The sequence below is a fragment of the Cyprinodon variegatus genome, unplaced genomic scaffold (assembly GCF_000732505.1).
Source record: "Cyprinodon variegatus isolate N-32 unplaced genomic scaffold, C_variegatus-1.0 Scaffold166, whole genome shotgun sequence".
NCBI lineage: Eukaryota > Metazoa > Chordata > Actinopteri > Cyprinodontiformes > Cyprinodontidae > Cyprinodon > Cyprinodon variegatus.
This window is the reverse complement of record NW_015150619.1, coordinates 327,431-336,270: the sequence shown is the minus strand read 5'-3', so window position 1 is coordinate 336,270 and position 8,840 is coordinate 327,431. Positions and strand designations below refer to the sequence as shown.

General features: G+C 36.4%; 1 protein-coding gene across 2 annotated transcripts in view; it reads right to left on the bottom strand.

Annotated features, from left to right (window-relative positions):
* LOC107086906 (glucosidase 2 subunit beta-like) overlaps nt 1-8,840 on the bottom strand; it is a 220,645-nt gene that overhangs the window by 63,964 nt on the left and 147,841 nt on the right. The window lies entirely within an intron of this gene.

Here is an 8,840-nt window from a genome sequence, read left to right as displayed (position 1 = left end):
TTATGTAGATTACTAACTATGTATTTTATTGTTTGCACTAATTTTTAATGTTGTTGTTTTTATTATGTTGGCATTTTTAACCTTGCCCAGGGACTACAGTTGAAAATTAGCTACTTAGCTAACACTGGCTCATTTACAGAAATGTTTATTAATGTGCACTGTCCCTGTTCAAATAAACACATACATAAAAAAAAAAAACCTTGCTATAACCCCTTACAATTGTGTTCCATGTCTCTATTAGCACATTTTAAAATATATAAATATTTTTTTCCTTGAAAAATATAACTTGCAAGGTGTGTGGTACAGTAATTCACTAGAAAAATTAAGAAAATGGTTTATTCTAAATGTATCTGTTTTCAAAATAAAATCTAAGATATTTCAAGAGGTTCAAAAGGGTACTACAATTGGAGTACTTTCTGCCCTTTTTAGTGTGTGTGGGTGATAAATATTCTTTCTTTAGTTATATTAAGCCAGATGCATCTATGTCTAAAATGGGACGTGTTTACAGGTCCCTTCATGCTGCTTTTTCCTGGATGGTGAGCACCACTGGTGCTATCAACAAAAATATTGTAAATGGAGATTTTCATGACTGAATAAAGTGAGGGAACATGCTCCTGCAGGAGTGTGCTGCCATTTTGAGATAAGACGATATTTTAGAGGACAAAAACAGAGGCCAAATCCTACCCTTACTTAGAAAGACTCATAGTCTATAAGCGGATCACAAGTATAATTTAAGATAAATCATAATCTTTGGGAAATATCCTGAAAATCTGGTTTATTTTTACACATACATGAGGTCAAACTCCCTGGGGACATCAAGATTTCCATTGACACATAGAAAAAGAAACTGACAGATTTGAACAGGAGTTGTCAGGAGAAAATATTGGACATCAATATCGGCTAAAAAAACTGATCACTGCCTCTCTTTGAGGAAAAGCACAGTCACAGCTACAAACATAACCCATTAAGGCGCATGTCAAGCTGCAGAATCTTTAACTAGCAGTTTATCTAGCAGAGGAAAGCAGCAGCATGTGTGAGCTCAATTCCCAGTAGTTCATTACTCATGAGAAGGTTATACATGATATAAAGGGAATTAGAGAGAAACTTAGGTTGCTTCCAATTTCCAATCTAAGTGATCATTCTACATATACATATGGTAAAAATGGCAACACAGATGCTAGTCTTTATTTACGCAGTCAGTTATTTCCTGGGGAAATAAAAATATATTTACATGAAAAACAAATGCTTTTACATTTTTCTCTATAAGGGTAAATATGTGTGTAAGATGCTTGCAATATGGCAAAGTAGATTTACTCCAGTGTAACCAAGGCAAATGATATGTATGTAATATCAAACATGTGAATGCTAACATTAATATTCTGTATAGCCAGTTCTAAATTTAGCTATGTGTTCAAATGAGAGATATCCAGATCTTAGTCAAATAATTATTTTTGCAATGATCATCACAGGGCTTAATAAAACAAACCTCACTACACCTGTTGTTGATCAAATGTTTGCGCTTTTGCTGCCCCATGATGTTTTGTGCAGCTAATTGAAAAACAAGAAAAACAAAACAACATTTATTATGATGTATGCTTGAGTAAAGCTTTCAGAACTGATTGTTGACCACGGTTATTTTTTTTAATTAATCTGACAAATCTTGGTTTACCATGCCTATAAAAGATGTGATCTTTAAAATGGCATTCAGAGTAAGATGGAGATTATGTTGGCTGCTGGAGCAGTCCAAGAACTCTCTCTCAGCTTTTTTTTTCAGTATTTTCCTTGTCATTACACTTTCACAAGTACAACTCAACAAAATTTACTCTCTGCCTTTAACCCATCCCCTTGCAGAGCAGTGGGCTGCCATTTGCTGCACCCGAGGATCAGTGTGGGGTTAAGGGTCTTTACTATGGGACCCAGAGTGACAGTCTGTGGGAGTGGGTTTCAAACTCACAACCTCAGAATTCCAAGCTCTTTTTTTTTACCCGGACAGACAAGAGATGTCCAGCTGTTTACATCATTCTTACGTTAATCTTAATATTACTGATTAACTAAACACTAAAGTATCTGAACTTGTCAGGTCCAAGCAATGCAATTTTTACTGTTAAGAACCAAGGCTAAGACTTGATTGACTGCAACTCTTACTTGCTGCTTTACACTCAGCTAGCTCCATGTAACTCCATAGTATGTAGAAAATGGCATGTTGAGGAGGCCACCAAAGCCGCAACAAGGGAAAATATAACAATCTGAGGATCTAGATGCAGACTTGCTCTTCTGTGGGGCTACATATTGTCCATGAACATCCAGAAAAGGATAAGGAAAGCTGTGCATTGTCAAACCACTGAGCTACCTTGATTCAACCCTCGAATTTTGTTTCATAATAGAGAGAATAACAGTCTTAATAAGTAGCAATAATAAATAATTACAAATGAATGTATTCCCTGAGTAGACTATTGTTCTAATCCCTTTACATTCTTAACTAAGCTTCTGAGACTGAAAACAAACTTTAATGTCTTTGGCCTCTTTAATTTACTTGATGTCAACAGACAACACAAGGCTATTAATAGAGCCTGTCAAGACACAGTTGTTTTTCAGTGTTTGTGGCTTGCCGTTACAGAATCTTCTAAACAGATCTAGTGTATAAGGCTTCTTATTTCCAAGCTGCCTCACCAGACACAATAACAACCCATGTGCTTTTTTGTTAGCATTCTGGCTCAGTAGTGTCTGAATGGGGTCTTTCCCTCCCTCCAAAAAAGAACCTGGCAGTCTGTTAAGGACATGAGATGTTCTGTAGACAGTTGGAAGTGTCACTGGGGCTCCGTTATCCTTCTCTCTTCTCTGTCGAAGCTCAGCCACAGTGGCAGGCGTGACTCACAGAAGTGCTTTACTTTCTTATGACATGAGAGGAGAGGCTGAGTCAATCTGACCTGACAGTCTTGCATAAATCACAGCCCTTTCGATTTAAGTTGCTTTGAGGAGTGTCAACAGATCCACAGGAGAAATATTAGACTCCGCTGTAGGTGGGGGGATTCCGAGTACTCATTATGGGATGGACTACCTTCACACTGTGCCAGACTGCGTTGTCTGAATCGCTGCTTTCATTTCTGATTTAGTGTCAAAAGCTTGATTTTTTTAAAGTCCATACTCGTGATAACAGACCATCGCCATCCTAAATGCCATCCTGTGTAAAATCCTTTAGTGTAGGTGTGTGTGTATAAGATTGAACCGTTTTCTGTGAAAATGTGCTTATCTTATAATATAAGACAAAAGGAGCGCCTGCAGGAGGGTGCTAGAAAGTAAGCAATAAAGGTTATTTATTGATACTGTACCAAGTACAGAAAAATACTTTCGCTCCTCACAGTTTTTAACAATTTTAGGATCTTTCAAATCCTAGAAAAAAGTAAAGATCTTTAGGACACAATTTTAAATTACGTACATCATTAACAGCAAGAAAGGATCTGTCTTTGGGGTGCCATACTAAATAATGTATAAAACATAAACTGTTTTACTTTATGTCACATTACAACCACAAACTTCATATACATGTACTTTACTGGGATAGTACGCAGCATCAATGAAATATGGTGGATAGGTAAAAAAAAAAAAAAAAAAAAGCTGTCATATGTGTATGCACTGTATATGCTGTATATATCCCCTTCCTTTGGGACCCTCTTCTCTTTTTGACTATTTGAGTTGATGTAACGAGTAAATTTTTTCACTGGGAGATTAATTAGGTAAATCAATCAATCAATCAATTGATAAGTTATAAGCAGAATTCATTTTTTACAAAAAGAAATAGGAAAGTTTTGATAATGTTTCAATCTTTACTCTGATTCTTCTATAACCCTCCAATCAAGGAATTGGAGGATTATAGCATAGAAATATACAGACGTGAGACTTGAACAGTGGTTTGGCTTTCATAAGGAAATTAACTCCAAACATACAGCCAAAGTTAAAATGAAACCTTTAAAATGAAAGCATATCATCAGTTAGAAGTGCAAGTTTAAATTCCACTAAAAATCTGCAGAAAGGCCTGACAGCTACTGTCCACAGAGACTTTCTGTCAATCCTTTCTGAGTTCCAACTTCTCAATTAAAATTACTGCATTTTCCTCTGTATCATGAGTGCATTTTTACTTTGGGTTGTTTTAATACATAAAGCCTCTGACATACCTTGACGATTTAGCCCAGCATATGCCTGAAGTACCAAAAATCTGGCAAAAAGGCTGGCATGCGTTTTGTATAAGTTATGAGCACACTAACGCATGCCAAAACACGTTGACATAAAGCAAGTACGTCGAGTAATTTTGTGTATGCTCCAAACTTCCCTATGTATGTCAGCATATGCTTATACGTGGGGCATAAGTTACAGGTAAGTTATCTGATTGTTGACACATGTTTAGTGTAAGTTACTCATAAGTCGTGGTGTCCAGCTTATCTAAAAACTATGAGTAAATTGTGCATAACTTATGTGTAACTTATCAAGAACTTATCTCCAACAAGTATTTGACATGTTCCAGACGACCACTGAACATTTTTCTAAAGTGCAGCTACTGTATAATGGTGTATTGGCAGCGTTTTGGTATGAAAGGGGGTTTCACAGCAGGAAACTGTCTGTTGTCCTCCAGGCTGCAGCATCCCAATCACAGGGTGGTTGACAAGGTGAGTATGATGACTCTACCATGTGCTCACGCCTACGACCAACAAGCTTCCTAGCAGACATGTCGCTGAATCTGCTGCGACTGCAAACCTTCTTTCTTTTCTTTCTTTCTTTCTTTCTTTATACTTTTTTTAGGGGGTGGGCGGTAAAAAGCAGCTTGGCTCATACCGTGATCAAAGACAATTTTTTATGCATACCAGGCACCTCAGAGCTCATTGTTGCCCCCTCAGGTGCATCCCGGAGCAGCAATGCTCCTGAGGGGGCAGCTTTAACCGATGCACTTGCCGTGCGTTGCGCATAAGTTAGGTTGTCACTGAACATAAGTTCTGGACGCATTATGGATACGTTATGTTTATGCCAAAAAAAGAGAAAAAAATCATTGATCAAGCTTTTTAGGAGATTCTTGACCGTTGAGCATACGCTGTCTAAATCGGCAAGGTGTGACAGGGCCCTAAAGAAAATGATAAAAATAAAATAAAAAAATAACTAAAAAATAACAGACACAAAAAGTCCATCAACTCATCTATCTTCTGTTGCTTATCTTTCAGAACCGTGGGGGGTTGGTGATACCATCTCTGCAAGTCTATGCTCAAAATCCAGGGCACACCATTGGTACACCAAAGATGCACACACACTCACAGCTAAGGCTGATTTAGAGTTACCGTGAATCTAACAGTCTTGTCTCTGGGAGTTTCGGGAGAGAAGCCAAGCATGCTGGTAAGAACATGCAAACTCCATGGAGAAAGACCCAGGGCAGGTAATCATATCCAGGTAGCCTAGTGAACTAGCTCCACCCACCAGAGGCCAAAACCATTTTTGCCTGCGAGTGGTCTAGCCTCGATCAATGCCCCAAGCCCTTGATGCTGGAGAAAGCACAGCAAGGAAGATGGCAACAACTATTGAACAGTTCTCGCTTGACTCATTTAATCTCACATTTAGTCTGGTTTATCAGGCTAATATCCAGGACCTTCTTGCTGCAATGCAACAGTTCTACAACCCTCCCACCATGCAACCAAACACTAATGGTCAGATACTCATAGATACCCATATAAAATAATGCTAAACTATTTACAATAGAATAACTACAAAAACCACATTTGAGCAGATTCAATAACAACAAGAAGATATGATTCTCTGTGGCGGCTCTGGCACAGGAGGAAGAGCTGCAGAAAGCTTTGGGTTTGAGTGTCTGTCAATGTCATTTCTTTTTAGGATCACAGTTCAAGGCACAGGGTGAGGATTCAGGGGTGACATAGAGGAGAACTGGTACATTGCTTAGATTATACTAGTAGGTCAAAGGCCCTTTGACAATGTTGATATTGTTGGATATTCTGCTCCTTATATAAAGTCTATATCACAGGGTGTATGATGCCAGCAGGCCAGAAGAAAAGTGAAAGAGAAGAGAAACAGCATTGTTCTCTAAATTTCATGGCTAAAAGGTCCAAAGAAGGCAGAACAAGAAGACAATGTAATTTGAAAGTCTCAATAAGCTTAGAATACATTACTGCCATCAAAATCTATTATTTTTTCTGGGGAACTACCACAAAGACTCAGATAGGCGGAACCATGATGGTTTAACCTTCAGAATTAGACCATCTCCTAACAATTTCTATAACATAGCTGAAGTCATTTTTATATGCTCTTCAATATGCAATTTCTATTTATTTTGAAGCTTAGGGTTTACAAAAGTTGTGTATGTCTGGTGGATTGGAATGTTTTTTTCAATGTCTCTAAATAGAGTAACTAGGGCAGACCAACAGTTTCATGTAAAAATTACAATGTTTCTGTAAATTTCCAGATTATAATTATAGTATAAATTAAGGATGTAAACAAATAATTCACTTACCATTAATTATATCTTAACAGTTTGTCAGATTAAAGTTTGTTTTTAAAGGAATTTGATGCTGTCAGCATCCCCTTCATTGAAAATAAAAGTGACAAATAGTCTGACAGCAGATCAGACATACCCTGTCTTTTAAAGTTTTGCATGCTTGTACACTGGAAATAATAAACACTTCAAATTTTATTTCATTTTTTTTAATTCAATTACTTAATAGGTGCCTGTTTTGTTATATATTATGAATAGATGTAGTAGTATGTAATAAAAACATGTTTTAATTTCATTTGTTACAATAAATTTCTTATTTTTTTATTTACGGAATTGTATAAAAATGTGATGGAAAGATCCTTATTTTCCTTTCTTTATATCATACTTTTAGAAAAATGTTAGTATAGTATTGGCATTGTAGACTTTTTTAAATAGTATAATGTGCATAAAAGTTTGAATAAGTATCAAGTGCATTTTACAGGTAACTAGTTTTAATTTAACTGCTACTAACCTCATGGCACGACTCAAACAAAGCCTCTTTTGTATGCTTAATCATGATAAAATTGAATATATAAAGCCTTACTGTTCTCATTGTAGTGACCTGAAAAGTCAGAGGTTTCCAAGATCAGATTTAATATGGCTACGACACACGTAAAAAAAAAAAAAATGTATTATAGGGTTAGGATGCAATGCCTTCCTCAGAGTAATCCACTTTATTTCTATATATTTTATTTATATTTTTAACATTGCATGAGTGAGATATAAAAATTATAAAAATATAAAGGCTTAAAAATAAAAAATTTACTGTTAATCAATTAACCACGTCGACATTGATTGATTTGAAAAGTAAATGAGCAGCATAGGTAAAACAGCTGAATCGTTTATCTTTTACAAACAAGCACCGACTTAAAATCCTACAACAGAAGTGGGTCCTTTATTGGCAAAACAATGAACACCAATTGTGGGTTTCAAATACAGGGTGAATCCTAATTTTAATGAAGGGTTGTCAAACCTACCTCTGAGGGTATCCTGTTTATACATCTATTTTTTTATAACAAAAGCAAGCAGAAAACAAAAGAAGCCACCTGGAAACACAGAAAGATTAATTAAATTGAACTAATTTGTGCTATAGTTAGCAGAAATATGGACGACTCTGCAAGTTTACTCATTTAAAGAAATATTCAAGTCCTTACACCTAATAAGATAAAACCATCCTTTACTATATTGCAATCCTGTTTTTATTACTGTGTACATTAAAAACATTGAGTCAGATTATTTCTGGGTTATAAAGACGAATTGTATTGGTGGTTTTCAGATTATGCCCCGTGAAATGACAAACTAAGCAAACAAACCACTTTGCAGCAAACAGTGGATGGGGAAACCACAGATGCCTGTAACACGTATTTGCAGTGTAGACAGCATAGTGCAGATCTCAGATAATTTTCCTTTTAAACTGCAACCACCCACAGGCTTCTAAAACTCCAGCTGGCAAGCAATCCTGAAGAGAACAGATTCTACCCCAGCAGGGGCCACAGGGATGCAGCGGGAGAGAGTAAAAGAAGCTCATTCTGTTGATTAAATTTAGTTGATTTAGCTGCTTGCCTTCTCCAGGGTGACTTGGAGCTTGGAGATTATCAACCTTTAAACAGGGAGGTCTTTATTAAGAAGCTTCCCCTTTGTTTCAGAGGGCTTTTTATTTCTTACAGCTGCACAAAATAAGATAGCGTTCAGCCTCTGGTTGATGTGCTGATTCTTTGATACTAAACTCACTCACATTTAAGTCCAGTAAGATGCATGCCAACTTACAAAGAGGATGAGCTTTTTAACCCAGACTCCTTTGGGAGGAACTCAATTGTCATTAGGATTACCATATATAAGAACATTCTAAAATTATGCAAAATAAGAAAAATGCCAATATTGTAATTTTATCCAGCATAACTCAAGAATCTATAAGAGTTACACCATTTTTGCTGCTCCTGGCTTCTGTTGAACGTACAGATCAGTTCTACAACTCTGCTTTATGTCATGTCACAATGGAAATAAAACTGTTGCATTATGATCTTTCAAATTACTTTATTTTCCATTTATAATCAATGCATTCCGTAGCAAAAACATCAAGGGGGTGTAACAGCAAAAGGAAATCTCTGCTGACCCCTGAGTGCAACCTGAACAGTTAGTAAGGCGCACTTTGCTTAATGGCTTCATCGTGTTACTCAGCAACAAACTGAATTACAGGATCATGGAGAGTGCAATTTTCATTTTATCCATTTAAGAAAAAAAAAAAATCAGGCGTGTCTATTGAAACCTTACTGAAAGATCTTCTGTAGATCACTTTAGTGTCAGTTTTAATAAG